General features: G+C 41.6%; 1 long non-coding RNA gene across 1 annotated transcript; it reads right to left on the bottom strand.

Moving 5' to 3' along the window:
* Positions 1–1,184: 1,184 nt before the first annotated feature.
* On the bottom strand, positions 1,185–25,073 carry LOC138918098 (uncharacterized). The gene is made up of 5 exons (XR_011427074.1): positions 24,948–25,073; positions 16,653–16,757; positions 5,239–5,335; positions 2,696–2,821; positions 1,185–2,542 (listed from the first exon to the last, which is right to left on the bottom strand). It is a non-coding gene; the product is annotated as an uncharacterized lncRNA (long non-coding RNA).
* Between the last annotated feature and the right edge of the window lie 103 nt (positions 25,074–25,176).

Below are 25,176 nucleotides of genomic sequence, written 5' to 3' on the forward strand. Positions count from 1 at the left end.
AAGGCAACTAAGAGAAAGGATCTAGGGGCCGGCCTGGTGGTGTAGTAGTTACATTTGCGCACTCTGCTTTGGTGGCCTGGGGTTTGCAGGTTCGGATCCTGGGTGCAGACCTAGCACCGCTCATGGCATCCCATGTAAAATAGAGGAAGATTGGCCCAGATGTTAGCTTAGGGCCAATCTTCCTCACCAAAAAAAGAGAGAGAGAGATATCGAGAAAGGATCTAAAAATAGTGGCATAATCTGATTAAAGTGGAGGAAAGGAAGGCCAGGTTTGGAAGATAAGTGAGCTAAATTCATATCCATCATCAGAGAAATCAACAGATAATGTCTAAAATTGTTGAATAAAGAAATAGGAAAACGATAATAATGTATGGAAGGGTTTATAACAGCTAGAAGCAAAATGTCTGACAACTATAGGGTGAAGGCTGGGATGGGAGAAATGGAGCTGTGCTGGAGGTTCTCAAACGAAACACTGAGAGGGACAGCAGCACTTGAGGAAGGTCATGGTGAGTTAAGGAGGTGTACAGTATTTCTGCTTCCAGCCAAATGGAGCAGGCAGGATTTGATTTTCTGACCTGCCCAAAACAACTAAAATCTCAGGCAAAATACTTGACACAGTGGCACTCAAGACACTGGACATGAGGCAATAAAGGACAATGACCATTGAAGGCGGAAGAGAGAAGAAAGTGTATGTCCGTAGGAATGCTTGTGCAGAAATGTTTACAGCACCTTTATATGTTATAGTCCAAAACTGGCAACAACCCCAATGTCCATCAAAAGGGGAATGGATAAGCAAAGTACGGACATGCATGCAGAGGGGTACACAGCTTAGCAACGATAAACAATGAACTGCAGATGCACAGAGCAACCTGGATGAATCTCACAATAATGACACTGAGAGAAAGAAGCCAGGAAAAAGGAGTACATACCGTATAATTCCATTGATATAAAATTTTAGAAAAATGAAGCTAATCTGTAGTGACAAAAACAAATTGGGGACTGTAGAGAGAGGTGGGGGGGGTGATTTTAAACTTGAGGAAACTTTTAAACATGAAGAAATTTTCAGAGGTGATGGGCGTGTTGGCCATCTTGATTGTGGTGATAGTTTGACGGTGCATACCAATGTGAAAACTTTTCAAATTGCTCACTGTAAATATAAGTGATTTTATTGTATGTCAGTTATACTTCACCAGTTAAAAAAATAAGAAAGATATGGCATAAACATATTATGGCAATAAACAATAATAAATAAATATATTACATATATTTACACATACAACAAATGTATAAAATATATAACAAACAATAAAAATAAATACATAAACAATATGGCATAAACATATTATTTTAGAGATACAGAGGTACCCGCCAAAAGAACTAAAAAGAGAAAGTGTTCAAAGTGCTTCCCCGTGTGAGAGAATTACGGATGGGGTTACCCAAGGGGAGGGCCAGGGAACTGCTGTTTCTTCCTATAAGCCCTTCTGGATTCGTTCATTTTTAACAATGTACACGATGTCAGTTCAGATGCTCAGAGAAGCAGATGCTAAGATGGGAATTGACAGGCAAGAGATTTATTGGGGGAAAGCCTGTGAAGGGTAGAGGGAGGAGGGAGCAGGAACAGACAGGGAGGGCAGTCAGCTGCGATCAGGTCTGTGCCTGTGAAGGGAGAGAGGGAAGGAAAGACTGTCAAGAAAGAGCCTCAGGACCCAGAGCGGTTCTGAGAGGGCTTGCCAGCTGCGGGGAGCATCTGAGCCAAAGTTGCCCGTTAGAGGAATCCCGAGTCAGGCAGGATGGGCCCGCACTGCAGCTCCACCTCAGCAGCGTTCAGGCACCGGCTGGGAGTAGCCAGAGGCGGGGGCTCTGAACGGGGTGTTGCAGCGGTTCCAAAGATGTGGCAGCTGGGCTTGTTGCCCTACTATGCACCCCAGCAGGTTCTCTTAAAGGGACAACCGAGCAGCGCCATCTCCCTGGCTGCCACAGCAGGCATTGGTTGGATTTTCAAATTTCAAAATGTTTTTAAAAGAAGAACACAGTCCTCTGATCAACAGGTGAAACGAATAAGCACTCAGCGCACAGCACAGTCCTTTATAGAGCTGATCACCCGCCTGGTTGGTACTATATATTCTGAATTCCTTTTCTGTTCAGAGGCGTTGCGTGGAGGAGGCTAAATTTATTTGATTCTTTCTTAATTGAGGAGTCACAGCGGACACAGGAGAGGAAGCTGTTTTCTTCAACAAGTATCCATAAGTCAAAGAACATGGACACAGGGAGGAGAGCCTCTTGAGGACCTAGGGTGCTCATGGATCAACGCCGGGAGTCACATCCAACCATCAGAACAGACTGAGCCTTAGAAACCCTCTCATTCTCTGACTCTCACAGCCTGAACGTCCCAACGACAACAACTCAGACTAAGGCATAATAGATTATGCCCACAGTACAAAGCAATTGAAAACACTGTTTGAACATATATTTTTTGGCAATTTAAAGACCAAGAGTCATACCTTACATTTTAGGTCCTGAAACTTATGCAAACTTTTGGGCCCTGTTAAGAGAAAGAATATAAAATTTATGAAAATAAAATGCCTGCAACCCCTCAACCCCACCCTGCATAAAGGAAAGTGTACGTGGGTTGGGGGTTTGCAGGGGCAGAGCAGGCCGCGATGGCAGTCTTAACCAATCGTGATTAGTTTCTTACTTCGCAAATCTGGTAAAAATATATGACTCGGTGAACGCAGAGCTAGCCGCCCTCTCAGGGCCTTGGAAAGGGCCCTCCTGCTGGGGTCTCATCAGCATCTCAGTAAACCCGCATCTCCAAGCAGCCCTATTGAAGAGGAACAGAGAATAAGGGAGTGTGGAGTCCCCTCAGAAGTTCGTGCATATAAATCTGAGTTGTTGCAGGCAGGGAGTGGCTCCTTACACGCATGTTAGTACTGGAAATAAAAAGAATGTGCACAGAGGCGACTGCCGGTTGGTCTGAATCATTTCCCACGTGTCTGTCGCCTTCAGACACTGGTTGCTCCCTGCCAGGGCCTGGCTCCAGCACACGACACTCTCACTGGCCTTCTGCACACTCAGGGCCAGTTGCATCTGATTTTCCTGAGAACCTGTCACTCTGAACAGGGAGCTGAATGACAAGGATGAACAAGGCGATTGTTGGGTTTTGTTATAAAAGAAAATGAATTTGGCTTGTTGAAAACATGGAATATAGCATATGGCCACAGCTGCCTTTTAAACACCCTGAAAGAAAGCTCAAGGGGAGTACACTCAAATGTTAACAGTAGTTCTCTTATGGGTAATTTTTTTAACTTTCCCTTCACATTTTCTTTACTAAACATGTATTACCTTTAAAATGGGAAATGAACTTCCAAAAGTGTTGAGAAAAAAATGCATTAGCTCTCTCTACACGTATGTATGCAGACACACGGATATGCATTAGCTCTCTCTACATGTAAGTATGCATACACACGGATATGCATTAGTTCTCTCTACACGTATGTATGCATACACATGGATATGCATTAGCTCTCTTTACATGTATGTATGCATACACACGGATATGTGTGTTATTAATGCACATGATGTGCAGGGAACTGAGGAGATTTAAAACCTCCCAAGACTCCCAGTGAGAATATTCCACGTGGCAGATATTACCAGCGTGATATGTGAACCAGAGGATAAATGCATCTCAGGTTTGAGAAGGCCTCGTACTAGTTATCTATTGCTACATAACAAATTACCCCAAAACTCAGCTTAACCCAAAAAGCATTGATTGTTTCACACAGTTTCTGTGGGTTAGGAGTCTGGGCGTGACACAGCTGAGTGAGTCTGGCTTAGGTTCTCTCACGAGGCTGCCGTCGAGCTGTCAGCAGGGGCTACCGTCATCCGAAGGCTCATGTGGGGCTGGAGGCTCTGCTTCCAATAAGGCTCCCTCACATGGCTGTGGGCAGGAGGCCTCAGGACCTTGCACTTGATGACTCACAGGGCTGTCTGAGTGTCCTCACAACACAGCAGCTGGTGTCCCCCAGAGGGAATGGTCAGAGAGAGAGAGGTTGAGAGGCAGAAGCCAGAATGTCTTTTATGATCTAGCCCAAGAAAGGACATAGCATTCCTTCTGCCGTATTCTTTTGTCACACAGACCAATCCTCTTATAATATGGGAGGGGACCACAGAGGGCATTAATATCCAGAGGCAGGGATCACTGGGGGCCTTCCATGTCCCATCCCCATGGCATTCTTGAGAAACTAAAATTTTTCCATGCAATGGGAACTATTGAGATTATTAGTCAAAGTAATGTAAGCCTATCAAGGAAGCAGGCATCTGAATCTTATTTTATATTCTGACTCTTCTGAAAACTCACTGCATTACCGGTTATAAGTGTAATGTAACTTTTCTAAATGTTAATTGGTTTTTACTTCTTGGAAAGTTACAGAAGTTTCCCCCTCCCTTTGGGGAACATTGGGTAGGACAAAACAGAGATTTAAAAAAAAAAAAAAACTTTACATTTTGGTTTTATGGCTGTCAGTTAATATTTTATAGGCAAAAACAAACAAACAAAAACCCTTTAGTGGTAGTTTTCAGACTGGCTAGGTCTCTAACTGGCAAAAAATAATCCATCTCCCCCAACAGGTCAAACCTCTAATGCTATCCGTGGATTCCCACATTTGGAAAAGAAGGCTCATGAAATCAACATAGAAACCATAGTGTTAAAAAATGACAGTCAGAGGCCAGCCCAGTGGTGTAGTGGTTAAGTTCACGTGCTCTGCTTCTGTGGCCTGGGGTTCACGGGTTCGGATCCCAGGCATGGACCTACACATGGCTCATCAAGCCATACTGCGGCAGTGTCCCACATACAGAATAGATGAAGATTGGCACAGATGTTAGCTCAGGGACAATCTTCCTCAAGCAAAAAGAGGGAGATTGGCACAGATGTTAGCTCAGGGACAATCTTCCCCCCCCCCCCAAAAAAAAAAATCCAAATGGAAGATCTGTCTGACTTGGGGTTTCCTTTTCTAGCGAATTAATTTACTAGGTGAAAAAGACTTGTAAACAACATCAATATTAAACCCACTTTTATATACTTAATGAATTGCGTTTATTAAAGAGTAAAATTGTGTGAAATAAGAAATATCTTGAAATTAGAGACATAAGGTTGTAGAAACTTGGAGAAGGGCATCACTTCTTGAGAGCTGCTCCTCCTATTGAGAAGGAGAACAGGAGTTGGTCAGTATTTGAAATTACCTCTAGACTCTACGAGCAGGAATTCTCCTGTATTCATGGTCGAGTCCCAAACGCCCAATAGCACGCCAGGCACAGAGAGCAGGTCATGAGGTGTTTGCTGAATGAATGAGGAAGGGAAAAGCAATAAATGTTTAGAAGTAATGATCTGACTACCAAGCCTGTTGTCACTCTGATTCCCATTCCTCCCTTCACCCGCTGTGTCCCCAGCATCCCCTGACTTCAAAGAGAGTCCCTGGGCAGAGAACTGGCGTTGGCATTAGTAAATCACCAGATGCCTTAGTGGCTCCTGACTTGTCATTCCACCAAGTCCAATTAATTCCCTCTTCAAACCGATATTTTAAATTCTAGCCTATAATACGAAAAGAAAATGAATCTGCCCAACTTCTTGTTTTGGGCATGTATTTTCAACACCATCCCATAAATTTCTCTGTGTTTCCTCTCTCCCCCCAACGCGGTGTAAGAATTGAACGTGGGTTCTGGAGCCGATGGATTCTGTCTCCTGCCTCTTTGTCCAGCTGGAAAGCTACTTGCTAGTTCCTTATCTTCTCTTAGTAACAGATCTTCTCCCAGGAATCTGCGCTCTTGCTGTTAAACTTCCCAGCAGGTTCAAAGGTGCTCTCATCGCCCCAAGACCTGCCAGTTAACTTACTGCTGCAACATGGTACTGCCTTTGAAAATTTAGCCCTTCCCAGAGTCAGGTTTTTCTCTATCTCAGGATAAAATAAGGTTTCACCAAGCTGTCAAAGCCCTGGATTCTGGCATCGTTTCCAAGAGGGTGTTAAACATTCCCGAAGGGTGAACCTGTGCCTGGCTTTATAGGGACGAAAGGCTCATCCCGATGAGCTCAGTGAAGATGAGATGCTCGCTGTGGATCGAGGATTTCACCATGTGCCGGTGGGTCATGCTTATCAGAACTCAGGTGTGCTCATTACCGAGTTAGTAACCTCATGATTCACCTGCTTTCAAATGTTTATCCCGGCACGTACCGTGTGGTTCCAGTATTGTTTCTTTCAGGGCTGAGATTTTATTCGGCACCATTATAGTTTCTGATAAGTTATTCAGAATTTAAAGTACATAACGTTTTAAAAGTCAGAGGTCTACACCTCCAAGTACAGGGTGGTCCAGGATAAATCGGACCCACTAAGAATACAAGGACCATGGTTAGTCTTTTTGTTAATGTTGTTGTTAGAACAGTAATTGTCAAAAATTACAGAAAGGAGAAAAATATGACAAATAATTCTAGGATATTCTTTGAGTATGCTTCCTTTCAGTCTTTTTTAAAACACATGAAATTTTGAAGTCTTTTTTTCTTTTCACTTCACTTGTTATCACAACATTTGCCCCCGCTTGGCTACAGAGTCTGCTCCATGACCAGGGTTTTAGAGGTAGCTTTTGACAGGGACAGGTTCTCGTGAACAAAATTAGGCTGAGAATTAAAAAAAAGAAAAGAAAGAAATCTAGGTCATCACACGTTTTTCATTAAATTATTTTTTATCATTATATTTCATCATCAAATTATTTTTCATATGTATTTCAGAGTGTTGCCGTTCCAAGAAATACTCAAATAATACATAATATGAGTTTGAAGGGAAATCCTGAACTTGTTTTAAAGTTTATTTATTCAACCAGGTATCAATGATGTTTTTTCATCTTTTTTTCTTAAAAATAAAAGAATCCAGTCACATCAAAGAAGATGAACTTCCAGAATTCTGAGTTCCATAGGAAACCAATTCGTTTCAATGTGTTCCCCAAGGTATAAAAGGGTTTTGCCAGTCCCAGTGCAGGGTGAGAAGATCTCATGAGAACCCAGTGAACGACGCAACGCAGAGAGCCCATCAGAGTCCCCGATGCCCTCGAAATTCAAACACAGCGTGCAACTCGCTCCGCTTTAAAGTTTAATAAAGAAAAATAAGGTGATGTGTTAGAAGACTTTGGAAATTGAGCAAAGATGAAAGGAGCAGTGTTTTACATTTGTATTTCTTTTACATTTGATATCCTCCCATATTAGAGAGGGAAAGAAAATATGCAAGAATATGAAGGGCAGTGTTTTTAATAAAACCTTGGCTGCTTTTCTGTAGGAATCAATGCAAGTAATTTTATCTCTTTGGGGGTCATTTTCAAAGCATGAGGAAGAAAGAAATTGACAGAATCCCATAAGGTACTTGGAAAATGCACTCTTTTTGTGCTTTATTTAACTCGGCTAGGCAAAAAAACTGAATAAAAAGGCAAGATTTCACTCAGATCTAGTTCTGCTTCATATTACTTGAAGGAGGGAAGGAAGGAAGGAAAGAAGGAAGGAAGGAAAGAAGGGAGGGGGAGAGAGAAGGAGGGAGGAAAGGAAGGGGGCAGAACCCTCCCCACCTCCATGCCCTGTATCATAGCATTTACAGTGGGCTTTAAAAAGAGTAATAACATATTGCAGTATTTTTTCGATGGAAGTTTAACTGTACAAATTTGTGTTTTGAGTTTCTTTAGTGAGGGAAGAGAATTGTATCTACACTTTTCTGACATAATATGAAAACTTAAGTGAGCATAGAGACCCTGTTGTCAAGGTGGGCTGCCATTTTGAACTCCTGAGGGAAAAAGTCCTCGGGAAAGATCATCCTGCCCTCAGCAATTCAAGTGTGCTTCGTTCATTCCAAGATGCATTTCTTCCTCGTGTGTCGTAATAACCAGCAAACCTTGTTGCCCTCAGAGGGGCCCCTTTGAAAGCTCAAGAGGAGACTGTACTGAGGCCACATTCTCTCCTAGGACAGCCAAAAGGCAAGCTGCCGTAGAAACTGAAACAGGGCACTTCAGACAGGCCCCGGGTTTTCTCCTGAAGGCAGTATGGAGACCAGACTTTTTGAAAGGGCCACTGGAGTTTGCAGAGCTCTCTCTGCCTCTGGCTGGGTGAATGAAACAGAGCCAACTCATAGCTGGGGTTGGAAATCATGTGGGACGTATGTATGCCATTTTTTATTTTCTTTAACTCCCTATCAGACGTCGAGGTTGCGTCTGCGTCTGGAGCTGGTTTATAGTCATACTGGAAGTAAGACTCAATACAGGGTGAGAATTCAGGTGAACCACAGTAAACGTGGACTCTTTGTGAACCCGACAATCCCTGTGTGCCCCTCTTCAAAGTCCCCCGGCTCCTGAGTCACTCCTGTAAGTCCGAGCTGGCCCGAAGGCATGTGCTGCAAGCCGTCCACCAGTAGCTCGTGTGCACGTGCATCACGGTCAGCTGTCTCTTGAGTCTGCAAAACCTCATCGGCCTCACTGTGCACAAACTCCTGTCCCGGACGGTATTCAATCCAGATGGGCAGCTTTGCTACCTCCTGACTTCCCTTCTTGTACATGTAGGAACATTTTGAAACCAGGCAACTAGAAGATCAACATCTCAACTAAATGGAAGGCGTGTACTATTGAGATAAAGCTTTTTAGTGGCATCCCAGAAAATGAGGAAACAATATCCTCCTTGGCTCCTGGATGTCTGAAATTTTCAACCCCCAGAATGTACACCAGATCACATTCATAAGAGGGCACACCATGGGTGTGCCCAGGGTCAGGCACACTTCTCAGTGAGCCAGCTTGATCTCCACACCTTTCGCTGTCACTCACAAAAGCAAATTAGAATGCAAGTGGGGGTGATTGTCACAGGAATAAGCTCTAATCTATTTTTAAACATAACTTGCAAACACTGACACTTCACTATTAGTAACAACAATGTACTTGTGACAGCTGATCAGACACATAGACGTTTCAACTCTGATCCACTCAGACCACCACCTCTCCCACAAGGACCTCCAAGAGGGCACCTGTCAGTCACGTGGTGGCAGTTGGTTTGTGTGTCTATCTCCTCCTCAGGGGCAGAGGCCAAGTCTTGGCCATCACTTCATATAAACCAGTGCCCAGGCTGTAGCAAGGATTGGATAACAGGTAAGAAAACCAAGGGACAGGTAGCTTTGTGCCTAGACTGTCTCTAGAAGGATCCCAAAAAAACTAGTAATAGTGGTTGCCCCAAAGCAAAGGAAGGGAGGAAGGGGTGAGAGACTTACTTTTCACTGTCTATTATTTGTACTACTTGAACTTTTTACCTCGCATTTTGTATTTAATAGAGTCATTAGAATAGCTGTTTATTGAATGAAGAAACAAATAGATGAATGAACGAGCTGCATCCAGGAGCACAAGGTTGGCACCCGAATGGTTTTAGCTGTGCCAACTTAACGGCACTGGCTTTTCCTGACCCAGAGTTTTGAGTCCTTCTGGTGACTCCTGTTAAGTTGTGCACCAGGTCGAAGGAGCACTGGCACTCCGACTGACTCAGGGCATCCAGACATTCTTGGTCAAGGAGGAGACAAGGAAGTATCACAAAGGCTGGACTTCACTGGTCCAGTTTTAGCTCATTCAGAGAAATGGAAGGCTCGCTGCTTGTCCCAGCGTTAGTCGTCTTCTCTCGTCTGCAAAGAGCAATAGTGGTTACCTCTTTAAGACAAAGAGCTGATCCAAGCTCAAGGAAGACCGGAATTCTTTAGGAAAAAAACCATTTGTTTCATGGTCTTAGGTTTACGCTCCTTCTAGCCCCGGAAAGGCATCTGAGCACAGTGAATCTGAGAATACTGGCTTTGGGGTGAGGCAGAACTTTGCTAACTGCCCTGGGCCTTAGAATCTTCAGTGGTGTATAAGTTGGGGACAATGATATCTATCAGACAAGGCTGCCATTAGGCCTAAGTCAGCTAATATATTTAAAATCTCTGGAACATAGAGCTCAAAAAGTAGTAGCTGTTATTTTTATCCTAAAATAGTCTCATGGTCCCTTTTGTCCTTTAAATTGACTGGGCATCAATACCAGTCTTTGCTTAGAGACAAGCTCGAGCCTTGCCTCTTATGTGCAGCTAAACTATGAGTTTAAGAATGTGTTGCTCCCTCCTGGAATGAATATGTTCTGGGTATGATGTTTTTAATACGTCACTTCTTTTGCCCACAGTGTAGAGATTAGCAACAAGCTTGCTACTTCAATCTTCCCCATGTCACCTGTCTGCCCATCATGATCCCCCATCGGTCACCTTCACCAGCATCACCTTTTATCTAACCAGGTCGAGATTATATAGTTTGATGTCTGCCCCAGTACTGCTGGAAATTTGTCAGCTCTGTCGTTTGAAGGGTATTAGAGAAACGTTGGCACTACAATCAGACTTTGTAATAGCCTGCCATGCCAAAAGAATTTTTAATGAGGTGGGGTTGTTTTTGGAATTGGAGGACCAGGGGGCAGAGACCAGACTTTTTGACACCACAATCCCCAAATTCCTGAATGTTTGGCAAGTTTGCCAAGAGGTGTAAGCACCCCTCCAGCTCGTCTGGCTGCCGCTGTTGTCTGGGCCATCTGATGACTTGCTGGGGCCGCCAGGGGCCCTGCCTTTCCCAGCATGGAAGTGTGCAGCCTTCCCCACATCCCCTGCCCCGACAATGCCGAGAATCAGAAACAAGGGCCTGGAGTGTTAGCAGGCCCCAAATGAGTGGCAGCTTAGAGGGCCTGCATTGTGCTCGGTGCACCCAGAGCAGATTGCTATTCTACAGGCATGAATCAGAGCCCAGGCAGAGGCGCCACGCTCCTGCCCCGGCAGAGTCCTGCGGCTGCTGATGAGGAGGAGAGGGGGCTGCCCACGTACAGAACTGCTATGGACCATGTCCTAAGAACTGTCCATGGAGGGCCCAGCAGAAGGGAAAAATATTTGTTTTCTGTATTCATAACACCCTCAAATTCCATTAGTCTATTATTTCCCCTACCTCCCCCGCTGCAAAATATCATAGATTCATTAACCCCACTCCAACATGTTACAGTCTCAATACTTCAACTCATCATCATTTGAAAATTTATACTTTGCATAAAGCTTTCTTAAGTAAAGATTTAAGTGGGAAACAATTCTTCCCATTGTCTGCTCAGCTGTCATTCAGAGAATACTCCCTGGGGGTTAGCTACTATAGATTTAGCCCGATTGCTGAAAGAAGGAAGATAGTCTGTTTTTATAGATCTTCTTCTGGAGTGGAGGGTTCAGAGGCATCAATCCATGAAGTGACTCCCTCTTCCCTCCACATATTGAAAACCCAGCTCTCCAAGCTGTCTCATTGGCTTGAACTCATAACTACTAGATTTGTGTAAAAATTGCGACTTCAGAGTCAGCAATGAAGGCCTACAAAATCATCCATTTTACTGCAAAGTTAAATGATCACTGTGTTTTAAAGTCTTCCTGATTTCTCTGCCAACAGAGATGTGCTAGAATCAGTACCACACTGGTCTAGTTGGGCGGTGCCGAATGACTTTGCAACAATCAGAAAATGAATGAATACAGCTGGGCAGGAAGTGGTGACCAATGAGATTTGCAGAGAACATTTCGGAAAAAATGTGTAAAGGGCTTGACATGCACATATTATCATCTCCTCTACCTCACCCTTCCTCTGCTCCCCACCCCCACTCCTGAAGTGGAATTCATCAGCTTTGAAGGAATGAGAAACTTCAAGTGCAGAAGGATTGTCTAGGACGGAGTCCGCGGCAGCTCCCTTTCTCGACCCACTCACCGCCTCCCCTTCTATTCTGGGCCTGGAGTATCAAAGACGCCAAAGGTATTGAAACTCTTCTCCCATTGACTCAGCCTGGTCATCGTGGGTGGGGATGGCAGGGAAGTGTGCACGAATTTCTCTAAGCCATTTTTCTGGTTCAAGCAACAGGCAAAGGAAGTGAAAGAATCTGTCTGATGCACAAAGCACAGACTATGATTCTCCTGTAAGACATGTGCCTGCAAGTAGGCTATCATTATTTGAGGCAACTGCAAGCATAATTAAAAACCTTTCAGCACTCCAGTCATATTTCCTGTCACAAGGACGAGATGACACACTGAGAACTGATCAGGCCGAAGTCTGTTGGCAATGAAAGTCGAGAGGGCATTGTATGAACACACTCCTTTGGACATATATGTATGTACTGGCAAAAATGAACATCCTTCAACCATTCTTGAAAAATATTACATTTTATTCAAATAATTTTTACAAGGAACAGAATTAAGGGGATGTAGAAACCTTTTACTCATGCATTTAAAATAAATATTTTTGGAATCCATAATAGAGGGTACACGTTGTTGAATGCATGAATGAATGGTTTCTATAACTCCCTAATTCCTAATTCTGCTCCTAGTCTCATGCACCTTGAGGCCCAATATTTTAGAGTGATGCTGAAAATCAGTCTCAATCCAAGAGAATGTAATCACAAGGCTGTGTGTAGATTTTATTCTTTTTTATTCTACTCAGCACAAGAAAAATTAATACAAAGACTTGAAAGAAACTATTTGCTTCATGTAGCTTCTGGCTGAGAAGCCTGACGTCCGTTTCCGATGGCATTCCCTCCCAAATAAGTTGGATGAAAGCGTGCCCTTTTGAGAAACCTCACCTCACTCACAGACCTCTGGTGCCCGAGCTTATGAAAGGACAGCCATCTCAGGGGCAGAAGGTGGCGGAGGGTGTCATCGGGGGCCACAGAGGCCCAGAGCTGCTTCCTTCCATGTCAGGTCTGGAGTCCAAATCCAAACCAACATGCCTTTGCTTGCAATGTCTTCTCCTCAAAATATCAAAATAAGACCCAGGAAATCTACTTTTAATAGCAAGTGAACTTATCAACGTTAGGATTTGTTTATCTGCTTCCAAATTAAGAGGTAATAATTCTTTCCCCAGAGGATGAAAAATTTCGTGCAATGTAAAAGGCCACTTATTTATCCCTTTTGTATTTTACCTAGTTGTTAAAGACAAAAAGTGTTAAAATCTGGTGGCCGTGACTACTACTGTTGTGTAATGTTCACTGAGCGTTCAGTATGTTACTAGTTGGAAATAGCATTTTAAAAGCAGGGTTCCTACTTTGAAGGGGCTCACCTAATCAGGAAGAGAAAATATTGTTTGCTGGCCAGATGTGTGACTAATTACAACGACTCATAGTTTCTATTCTGAGCTCTGCTGCTCTGCCCTGGGGAGCCCTGGGCGAGTCAGTAGGTCTCCCCGTGTCCTCAGTTTTCTCATCTGTAAAACAGAACGAAGAATGCCAGCCTTCCCCAGCTCCTCAGTGAGAATTAATTAAGGTTTGAGATTCTCAGATGAAAGACTCTCCGGATGCACGGAGGACAATTACACAAACAATAAACTTGCATTTATACACAGCTGGGCATGATTCACACGAGAAGAGACGAATTCTTGTAAGCTCTGCACCCTGTCGAGACCAGGATACGTGTCTGTCCCTTGATGGTGCAAGGCTTTGACTCTGTCTAACATAATAGACTCTGTCTACTTCTAACAGAAATAGAATGTGACCCACATACGTAATTTTAAGTTTTCTAGTTGCTGAATTAAAAAAGTAAAAAGGAGTAAGTAAAAATAATTTTAATAATGTATTTGATCTAGCCTAATATAACCAAAAAATCATTTCAACCTGTGGTCAATGTAAGCAAGTGGTAATGAGCTATTTTTTTTAATTAAGTAATTGAAATGTGGTATGTATTTTACAATCACAGCACATCTCAACCAAGACTAGCCAAATTTCAAGTGCCTAACAGCCAAACGTATCAGAAAGCCCAAGTCTAAGAGCTCCCACAGCTCCAGGCTGCAAGTGTCATCCATTGACCCGCATGCCTCTGGCTTCTCTCAGGTGGATAGGTCAGCACAGATATACTCCCTTGTCATCCTCTCTACTGTTGGGCTTCAGAAAGCATGATGCTAGAAAGTCCTTGCTTCCAGTAGTGCTCAGGAGATTAGCAAGATGGTAATGGAAGATGCTCCAGAGAGAAAAATGAATAAATCTTCCCCATTTCTCCCATCCGCTTGGGAGGGGTGCCTTGAGACACTGGGGGAAAGCTCCCTGTGTTTCCTACCATTACCACCAGCACACACATGGCACCCCACAGGGAATACACAGACTCACAGAATCACCCCCAGTCTCCAGTTAAGGACGTTCAGTCAACTTTAAGTGACTCCCAGTAAAGTTGGTGAGAGTTTGAAGTGCAATAAACAAAACCTGTTCTGTTTTGTTTCGTTTTGTCTCTTTGAGGGGAGACTGTCACCATTGATTTTTGTTTGTTTGTTCGGTTCTTCTTCCTCTTCTTTAAATAGAATTACATCAAATTATTAGAGACCTGAACTTTTGTTGATTTTAACCTTAAACTCATTTGTTTCAGACAAATCCTAACTCAAAAACTATAGGAATTTTTCACATCAAGTCGAAATAACCAAGCTACAATGTAATCTTGCGTAATGGCTTGCATAGTGCATGCTCAAGAAAAAATATGCCTTAGCCAGACACATTGGCCATTTCATTCTTCCCACTGACCTTTGGGAAACTCTGTCCTTTCTTTGTAATCTCCAAATTTCGCAGTGAAACCATCCTGTCTGTTTCCACTTAGCTCCAGTCTTGATTTGCCCCAGGGTTCTGCCCAGGACCTGCCCTACGTGTATTCTCTGTGACCCTCTTCACACAAATTGTGGCATGATCTTGAGTCTTTCAAAACTGACCTTAGGTCATCAGATGTTTATTGAACGTCTGCTATGGGCAAAACAGGGCAATGTAGAGAATGCTAACATAAGTACGATGAAGGACCTGCCCTCACGCTGCCTGTATCTAAAAGGATTAGTAGGAAATGTATATTATTACAATGAAAGAAATACAAAGAATCCTTTATTCAAGGGTGTTTTATTCGGCTCAAGCTGACACAACAAAATAGAGTGGGTGGCTTAAATAACAAAAATTTATTCCCGTGAGACCAGCGCCCCACCCTCAGGACCTCATCTAATTCTACTTACCTCTCAAAGGCCCCACCTCTAAATAACATCATTTTGGGGGTTAGGACTTCAACATACGAATTTGAGGGGGACATAAGCATTCAGTCCATAACAAAGGGTCTCAGAGTGAAGAGACCCTACCCAGTTGGGTTGATCAGCAAAGATATTATGACGGAAGTTGCACCTAAGGTAACCATTAAGGTGCCCTCCCTTCTGGGTACTAACAGAAGTCATGCATCAAGGACCAAACAGATGAAATAACTTTTATTCGTCAGTGTGGCTATTTCTGGTCAATGAGTCTGTTACCCTGGCATTTAGCTCACGTGGCCTTTACCTCTCCTTCCTAGCTCCAGGCCTGCATGTCCATCTGCCTTCTGGACATCTCCACCTTTATGACGCACAGCTACATAAAACTCAACATCTCCAAAACAGAATTCATTACCTTTCACCACCCAACTTGTCCTTGCCTTGTGCCTGCCTTCCTAAACTCTTTTGGTACCAACACCCTCCACTCAGTCATTCAACCTGGAATCTCCTCCTTCCTCACCCCTGAGTGTAATCTACTAAAATCTTGTCAAATCCACTCCTTATCCTTCTCATCCCATCCCCTCCTTACAATTTCCACTGCCTGTACCTTAGTTCAGACCATCATTTATCTTTCGTTTGAACTACTGAAAGATGATTATTATATTTTAATAATAATAGCTAGCGTGTACTGAGAGCTTCCTACATGGCAGGCTCTGCCCTGAGCACTTTATAGGTATGGTTCCCTTTAATCTTCACGGCTATTATGACATGCATTTTACAGATGAGGAAAACAGGTCAACAGAGAGGCTAAGGAACTTGCCCAAACACACAGCTGCCAGCTGGTAGAGCTAGATGCCCAATCCCGGCAGTCTGAATCCAGAACTTGCCCTCCTCGTGACCCTTCTCAGCGGTGGACTCCCTCCCTCCAGACTGCTCACTTTCAATTCTTCCTCCATACCACTGCCATAGAGATCTGTCTAAATTGCAAATCTGAGGTTCTCATTTCCTGGTTTCAAATCCTTCGATGGCTTCCGTCTCCTACAGGATGAAACTCCATGGGACCAGGACCACAAGGCCTCCAGACTGCAGCTCTGCCTTTCTCTCCAGCTTTGTCTACTTTTGTTTCCTCATCTCACTCTTTGTACTCCAGCACATGGTTCTCAGGACACACCATTCCATTCCACGCCTCCAAGAAGACACGCATGCTCTTCCCTCGCCACAGAACATCTTTCTTTACCAGTCGCCACAGCCCTTCCCCTCCAAACCTATGCCTTCTTTATGTCCCAGCTTGAACTGAGCTTGCCCTCAGGGAAGCAAGCCAATTAGTTAAAAATCATTTGCTGAAAGTCAATTCCTGAGTGATTACTTTGTCAAGGGACCAATTTACTAAATTTGTCAAACTTTACAATTTTTATACTATTTAGAAAGTTAATAATAATTCATCTTGGATGGGATGGTTTCTTCAGCTATTTGAAGATTTCTGTGAGGTTATTGTTGACCGGGTTAATTAATTGATCCCAGGACCCTGACCTACAGATTTTTCCTCCTTTTGCTCTGTGGCTTCCGTATCTATGTCCACACTCATCTGATGCACTTACCCCTCTGTGCAGTAATCATTTCACATGTCTGAGATCCTGAGAAGACTGTGGGCTCCACAAGGGTTTGGCTGTGTATTTTTACCTCTTGTCCCTCCACTCAGCGGACTGTGGAGGAATATGATAAATCTTCAATAAATACCATATTAAGCTGAATCTTAACTAGTCAATAAATGAGCACTTTCATATCCTACTCGTTTCAGCCACAAGGAAAAGGTAAATTATTAAACAAAACAAAATATACATTCTAAAAACTTATGAATCATAGAAAATGCATACTCAGGCCTGCTCCTAGCCTTTTGGGGGCCCACCTTGAGCACAAATGGAGGACCACCTGCCTGCCATATGAAAAATATTTTGAAGTTATAAGAGCAATCTAACAAACCATTAAATTAAATATAGTCTATCTTTTTACTTGAAAAATGTAGCTTCAAAATTATCTAGAGAGCAGGATTGAATTTAGGTAGTGTGGGGATGTCGAACCCAGACCCTGGCCCTTGGTCCCTGGCCTGTAGTCCATACCTTCTTCTACCTCCAGCTTAGCTCCATACTGTGAACACACACACACACACACTGATGTGGACATCCAACCACCCGGAAACAGCTGCCCCTTGGCCACATTTTGATGCTACAGTGGCACAGCCCACTCTCCAGGAGGCTGGGCCCTGGAAGAGGCCGGGGTCTTTGGGGCAAGGAATTCCTGGTCCCATGCAACTAGAATGCCCTTGGCTCACAGCCATTAAATATCATATTGGAAATGTAAAGATATCCATGGTATATTAAATTTTAAAAACAAGGTTTGAAGGTTTTAAGACAGCTGTATAATAATCTATTTTTGTGGGAAATAGTATACATATATAAAGGTACATAGAAAAAATCTAAGGAAGTGTACATCAAGTTTATCATGGTGGTTATCATCTCCAGGTGGCAGGATTAGGTGTGACTTTTTTCTTTTTACTTACCTGTGTTTTATATGCTTCCGCTATGAACATGCATTATGTTATTTTTAAAATGATAAAAGTTAAAATCAAGAACATTAAAAAAAGTACTTACACCAGGATAATTTCTACACTGTTTAAGTGAAACATGATATTTGTTAAAACCTCAAAAATTTAGTATTTCCTGTGCAGGAATAGTAGAGGATTTATAAAATATACCAGAAAACTCCTTGGCTAGTGAGGAAAATGCATGGAGCTATTGAGACCCCCATATTTACAGATATGCGCTTATGAGGCTATGAATGTATACATTTATACTGAGTCATATAAAAATACTCAAAGTAGACAGTGCATATGTGTTCATCCTGGTGCCCGGAATTCTGTAGACAGAGAAGTGCTCTGTTCTGCAGAGAGCCTGTCACTAGCTTACTGTCAGAATGTGAGCAAACTGCTGTGGGCCCCAAATGGGGGAGTTGGGCTATAAAACCAGTCATTAGAAAGATGCTTGCAGAGTCTCACAGAACGACCGTCTACCTGACTAGTATTGCTGCACTAACATGGAAGGGAAAGATATTATTTGTTGATATTCCAGGTAATTTTGAGGATTGTGTGTGTGTGTGCGCGCCTAGACAAATAATGTGCATACCCCACATGCATATGCAAATTGCAATTGGAGCCTGGATGCTTATACGCATGGCATTTCAATAACCTTAGATGTTGTTGGTTTTTTTTCCACTGAGAGTAAACTTCTGCTTAGAGATGGAATCAGAATAATCATCATATAAATTTTCAACAATCTCAGTGCATAATAAATTGACCCAAATATTCCTCAAAGTGTTCAAGTTATAAATTAATCCTAAACTAAGCTTCTCTGAACTCATTTTTAAGAGTTAGTTTTAAATTAGCATTTCCTGCCATTTGTAATAAATGTTACGTATAAACAAGAGTGTGACAACATTTCTATTTTCAGGGGATTCTATCTAGACCATAAATATTCACTCCAGAATAAATGTCTGGGGGGAGAAACAGTCCTTTCCCAAAAGAACTGCTATTTTCTCTATATTCTGAAAAATTTATCTGTTCAAAAACGAGAAAGTATTATACACTCAAAAGATTTATGCATTCTGTTGTCAATTTTGTTTCTCACAATACTAAAATAGAAATACAATTGCCTTCACGAGCTACACAAATAGCAAGTGAGAAATCAAAGAAACATTCTACCGTCAAAAAGAATTAAAAACGTTAAACATATTGCCATAACTTGCCACGTTCACACCCAAATCCTGTATTTATTCCTTATATTTACTTGTCCAGGCAGTTCTCTACTGATTGGAAGGATGTGTTCCAAAAGCTAGGCATTTGGACATTAGAACACATAAGTGCTTGAGATCAAGATTAAATTTGGGAGTTGGGTTTATGAGATAGCCTCAGAAGCCTACACCTAACCTATAACAGAATGGACTAGCCTTGGAAACTCACCACATTTATAACATTGTTGCTATGGGGACATGCATTCCCAAAGAGCTCAGGAAGTCATTTAACCACACTCCCTCCTCACTTCCCTGTGCTTTTGGACACAGAAGGGAATATGGTGGCTGGGGGAATGCTTTTGGCACTCCAGAGTTGGAGGTGGTCTGTCTCTCTCTGTTTGCTGGTTTTGTTTTTTTATTACTAACTGTGCCTAATTTTTCCAATCAGAAGAAATGTATGCCTGTTGCTATAAAAATTAACAATGAAGAACACATTACTAAAGAGTTGAATGTCTCCCATGATCCTTTTCTTCAGCTATACCCACTGCTACCAGTTTGGTGCACAGCCTTCTTATGCTTTTTGTGTATTTGTGAGTGTTGCTATCTTGCATTAAAAAATCTATCATATCATACATAGCGTTCTGCAACTTGCTTTCCTTGACTTAAAATGTGATCTTGGACCTCTTTTTTTCTTGTACATACACTCTAGAAGTAGAATTATTTTTTGCCAAAGTATATGCATATTTAGAATTTTACCAACACGTGGACAACTTGTACTCTAAAAGATTTTACCAATCTACCCATATATCAATGTGTAGTGTCTGTTTCCCCAATACCCTCCCCAATAATGAATATTATAGAGCTCTTTAACCTACAAATTCAAAAGGAGAGAAAAAGATTTAACGTTATTGCTTTAACTCACAAATTATTAATGCACAAATATATTTTAATTACTAGAAAGATGGAGTATTTTTAAAATGTTTAATTGGCCACTTTTAGTTCTTTCATATACTTAAGTGGCCTTTGCTTGTTTTCCTTCTAGTTTCGTTGATTTTTTTCGTTTGTATTTGTAACAACTCTGCAGATTTGTGATATTAGTTATTTGACATGTGTACTACCAACACTTTACGTTGTCTTTTGACTTGTCTATCATTCTTTCATTGTATAGAAGTTTAAATTTTTTGTGTAGTATAATTTATGGCATCTGGGTTTCAACTTAACAACTTCTCCAATCCAAAATTGCAAAAATAATTACTTCCATATTTTCTTCTAGCATTTTTAGGGTATAATTTTCTATACTTAAAACTTTGATCCATGTGGAACCCATCCCCCTAACTGTGCCCCAGCTTGCAAATTGTTCTAATACTGTTTATGGGATTTTCTCTTCTAATTTGAAAGTCTACCTTTATCTCACACATACTAGGGTGTATTTATAGATTATCTATTTTTTCCATTAATCTTCAATAAATCCTTCTCCAGTACCAGATTTTATTTTAACTTACGTAGTTCTGTAATATGGTTTAATACGTGATAACATAGAATCTCTCCTCTTTTGTCTTTTTCTCAAATTATTCCCGGCCCCTTTTTAAAAAATTTTTTCTCCTTTCAGGTGAACTTTCTATTCATCTTATAAAGTTTCCAAAAATATCTTGTTGGGATTTTAATTGAGATTGCATTTGATTTATAAAATAATTCAGGGAGAAATGATAATTACACAATGCTGAGTCTTCCTGGAAGGTTTCAGCATATATCTTTCCATTTTATTCAAAGTTTTTTCATGCCCCTCAGAAAAAATCAGCCTTTTCTTCCTGTAGAAACTGCACCTCCTTCATTAAATTTATTTTTAGGTAGGTTATGCGGTTGTTGTTGTGCAGTTGCTACTATGACGGAGAAGTCTTCACCATCACATTTTCTAATGAATTAATATTTTTGTGAGGAAAGTTAATTATTTTTGTATAATTCTTTTGTATCTAGTCACATTACTAAAATTACTTGTTGCTCATAATAATTTTAATTAATTCTCAGATTTTTCTCCATATGTAATTATATCTTGTCCAACTAGTGACCATTTTGTCTTCTTTTACATGTGAGAACATCTGCAGTTTGAAGAGTGCCTTGTTGAGTTCCCGGTGCTGGAGCTGGCTCGAGCTCACATGCTCGCAAGAGCTGATGGTTGCATTTTCAGGAGTTTTGCAAACTGGCTTCAAGTTGGTAGCTTGAAATTGGTGATGAGCAAAAGTGGTCACACCACGGAAATCAGCAAAGGCAATAAGTCAGAGCTCCCATCCGACCCCAGCACCTCCAATTGGTCGTTAACCATTTACCCGCACCAGATTTACATACCTGCAACGTCTGAGATAAAAAAAGAACCTTGTTTTTTAAAGCTTCCAGAAATGAATCCACAGATTACAATTAAAACTCAATTCAATGAGTAACAATCTTATCAAAAAGATCCGTCCTTACTTCTAAGAGCATGAATGAGATGTTACAGCACAGTGGTTAAGAGCTCTGGCTTTGGATCTGAATTTAAGTCAAAGTTTAGTAAATACTATCTCTGTGGAAATGCAAATCAAAACCACAACGAGATACCACTTCACACTCACTAAGATGGCTGAAATAATGTCGGCAAGAATGTGTAGAAATGGGAACCCTCTTACATTGCTCACAGGATTGTAAAATGGTGGCATTGACTTGGAAGACAATTTGGCAATTCCTCAACATGTTAAACGTAGAGTTGTCATATGACTCAGATATTCCACCTCTAAATTATACCCAAGAGAAATGAAAACACGTGTCCACACAAAATTTGTACACGAATGTTTATAGCAGCATTATTCATAATAGCCAAGAGGTGGAAACAACCAAAATGTCCATCAACTGATAAATGGGTAAATAAAATGTGGCATATCCATATAATAGAATAGTATTTGGCAATAAAAGAAGTACTAATATAGGCTACAACGCAAATAGTTCTTGAAAACATCATGCTAAGAAGCAAGACAGAAAAGGCTGCATATCGTATGATTCCATTTATATGAAATGTTCGAAACAGGCAAATCTATACAGAAAGAAAGTGGATCAGTGATTACCAGGAGCTTCGGGCAGGAGGAATGAGGAGTGAAGTCCAGTGTGTACAGGGTTTCTTTTTGGGGTGATGGAAATTATCTAAAATTAGATGGCAGTAATTCACAACTCTGTGAATATACTAAAAACCACCGAATTGTGCACTTTAAAAGGGTGAATCTTGTGCTATGTGAATTACATATCAGTAAAGTGTTATTAAAATATATATATTAGCTTGTGGCCTTAGGTTATTTAATCTCTCTGAGTCTTAATTCCTTATCTCTATTGGGTTCTGTGAGAGTTTATTAATATATATATGTTTAACAAATATTGATATGTATATTCACTGTTACATACATAATTGACTGATATATATATGCACATATGTATAATCACTATTTTAAGTGATCTATATCTATATCTATGACTTAGATATATAATACAACACCATGGCTGACACAGAACAGGCCTTCTGATGATGATAGTTGCTACATTAAATTCTTTATGTAACAGCAAACCTCCTTTTTAATGTCTTTTTTATGTCTTTTCTCGATGTAAAATAGCTAGCCATTCTCTGTCATGTATGTCTTCATCTTATACTTGAAAATCATGATTATTACGCTACTCTCGGTTCATCTCTCTTTTTGGTGAATAAACCCACATTTCTAACACTTCAGCTTTATCTGCTTGACTCCATTAACATGTGTCCTGTACTAAACCGTTGCAAGAAGGCGGGGCCCCCACCTGGTTTTGTTCCACCCTGAATTACCAGTGCTAGCCCAGGGCCAGACACACAGTTAGAGTTCAGGACGAGGTGTGGAATGAATGAATGGATAGACATTACATCTGCTCAGTGAGTGGCCTTCCTGTAAATGGGTGGTTCTCGGTGAGGGACGGGGTGTGGAGAGAAGGCAGGTTGTCATACAGGATACAGGTTGTCATATCTGAATCACCTGCAGTGCTTTTTTTAAAGTTACCTGACGCCTTCTCCCCAGGGCACATCATACCAGGGCCTACACTTTGCAGTTCACCAGCGTACTCCACACTAGTGTATTGTGGTGTAGTTCACACTTTGTACTTCAGGGGGAGGAAGGCCCATTTCACCCGAAATACATCTCATACAACAGTCACTGGTGACAGAAATTTCTTTAATAGGACACAAAATCTTTCATTCATAATCGGAGATGAAGGCTAAGGTACAAATACCTTTGGCCAGTGTGATATGATAGAAACAGTGCTGACAGGACCAGGAGGCAGCAAAGCTGGCCTTTAGAGCTGCCTTGACTTTGGATATGGGTATGTGACAGGAAGGGAAGAGAGAGGAGTACACAGGCTGCTGAGCGTCCAAGGAGGTGTGGAGAAGTGGGGCATGAGCAGAGGGCCAGCACCACTGGGATACGGTGTGGAGGCCTCATCTTCTTCATGTTCGCTGGCATCAAGCCTACCTTCTGAGGGGCCCATCTGCTTTCTGCTCTCAAGGGGAAAAGCTCGTGAGTCACATGGCCTGGGTTTAGGACCTGCCTGGGCAATCGGGATCTGCCCACCCAGCGATACTTCCACAGACGAGCCGGGAGGATCATTTCTCATCTGCTGGGTGTCCACTTCATTCTTATTCCCAACGTGTGTTAATGGTTTTTAACTGAGCCCTAACTGCTAGCTCATGTTCACCTTGGCTCCAGGCTGATTCCCAAGATCCTCTGCTGTATTCAAACTCTGTTTTAACTTTTTAAACTGTAAAATATAGCACCCATAGTGTACAGTTTAATGGTTGTATAAAGTCAACATCTGTGTAAGTAATGTACCGATTACATTATACGTTACATACATGTATAAACATTATCCATAGACAACATGTTATATTAATTTTATTGTACGTAAGTTAAACCTCAATAGGAATGATTTTTAAAGAAAAACAAAATGAAATGATATATTATAAAACTTCTGAAGGTCCCCACTCACGGCCCCATACCAATCACAAGCCCTTACATTCCTCCCTAAAGAAACCATTATTCTGGGGCTGGCCCCGTGGCCGAGTGGTTAAGTTCACGCGCTACATGTCGGTGGCCCAGGGTTTCGCTGGTTCGAATCCTGGGCGTGGACACAGCACTGCCCCTCAGGCCACGTTGAGGTGGCTCCCATATGCCACAACTAGAAGGACCCACAACTAGGATATACAACTATATACTGGGCGGATTTGGGGAGAAAAAAAAAAAGACGATTGGCAACAATTGTTAGCTCAGGTGCCCATCTTTAAAAAAAAAGAAACCATTATTCTGACTTTCATGTTAATCACTTTTCTTTCTTTTCTTAATGGATTTACCACCTAAGTATGCATCCCTAAAAAAGTATGTTTAATCTTGTCTGCTTTTGAACTTCCCATAAGTAGAATCATACAATATATACTCTGTTTGCTGGATTTCTTTCACTCAACAACGTTTTTAAGATTCATCCACATTATGGCCTGTAGCTATAGTTTGTTGATTTTTATTTATATATATTATTCTAGCGAATGAATGTTCCACAATTTGCTTGCACATTCTACTGTTGACGGACACTTGGGTTGTTTCCAGTTTCAGGCTATTATGAGTAATATGGCTATGAGCATTCGTGTACCTGTCTTTTTTTTTTTTTACAGCTTTATTGAGGTATACTTCACATATCATAAAATCCACACATTGTCAGGGAACAATGCAAAGGGGTTTTTTCCTAGTTTCATTGAGGAATAATTGACATACCTTACAGTACAAGTTTAATGCATACAGCATGACAGTTTGATTTACATAGAGAGGTTTCCCCCACTATCTGAAAGTAGAGTGTTCCTGTGAAAACCTTCATGAGTGAAATGGCGTAAAGCAAAGAAGCAGTTACCGTTAATTTACATGGGAAAAAATCTTGAGTGTTCCCAGATCCCAATAACCTATCAAATCATACCAAATAACACATAAAACCTAAAATAACACTAACATATAGTAAAAGCAGGAATGATACGATAAATATACAGCCTTTATAAAGCAGAAATAATGTCTGTACAGTGATGTTTCACTTACCAGAATCAGGAAGGCAGTGAGCACACAGGAAGGCCGAGAGGTGGTGGTGGTGATGACGGGGTGTTAGGCTGAGTTGTTGGAGGTTGGGGTGGTAGGAGGTCCAGGGGACTGGGGTGGAGGCAAGAGAGGAAGAGCGTCATCTATTAGCATCTCATCGAAGTCCGAATCCATCAGGGCGTGCAAGTCACTGACGTCTACACCGTCTTCTATGTCTGCTGCCTCGATGTCG

The sequence above is a fragment of the Equus caballus genome, chromosome 16 (assembly GCF_041296265.1).
Source record: "Equus caballus isolate H_3958 breed thoroughbred chromosome 16, TB-T2T, whole genome shotgun sequence".
In the NCBI taxonomy this organism is placed as follows: domain Eukaryota; kingdom Metazoa; phylum Chordata; class Mammalia; order Perissodactyla; family Equidae; genus Equus; species Equus caballus.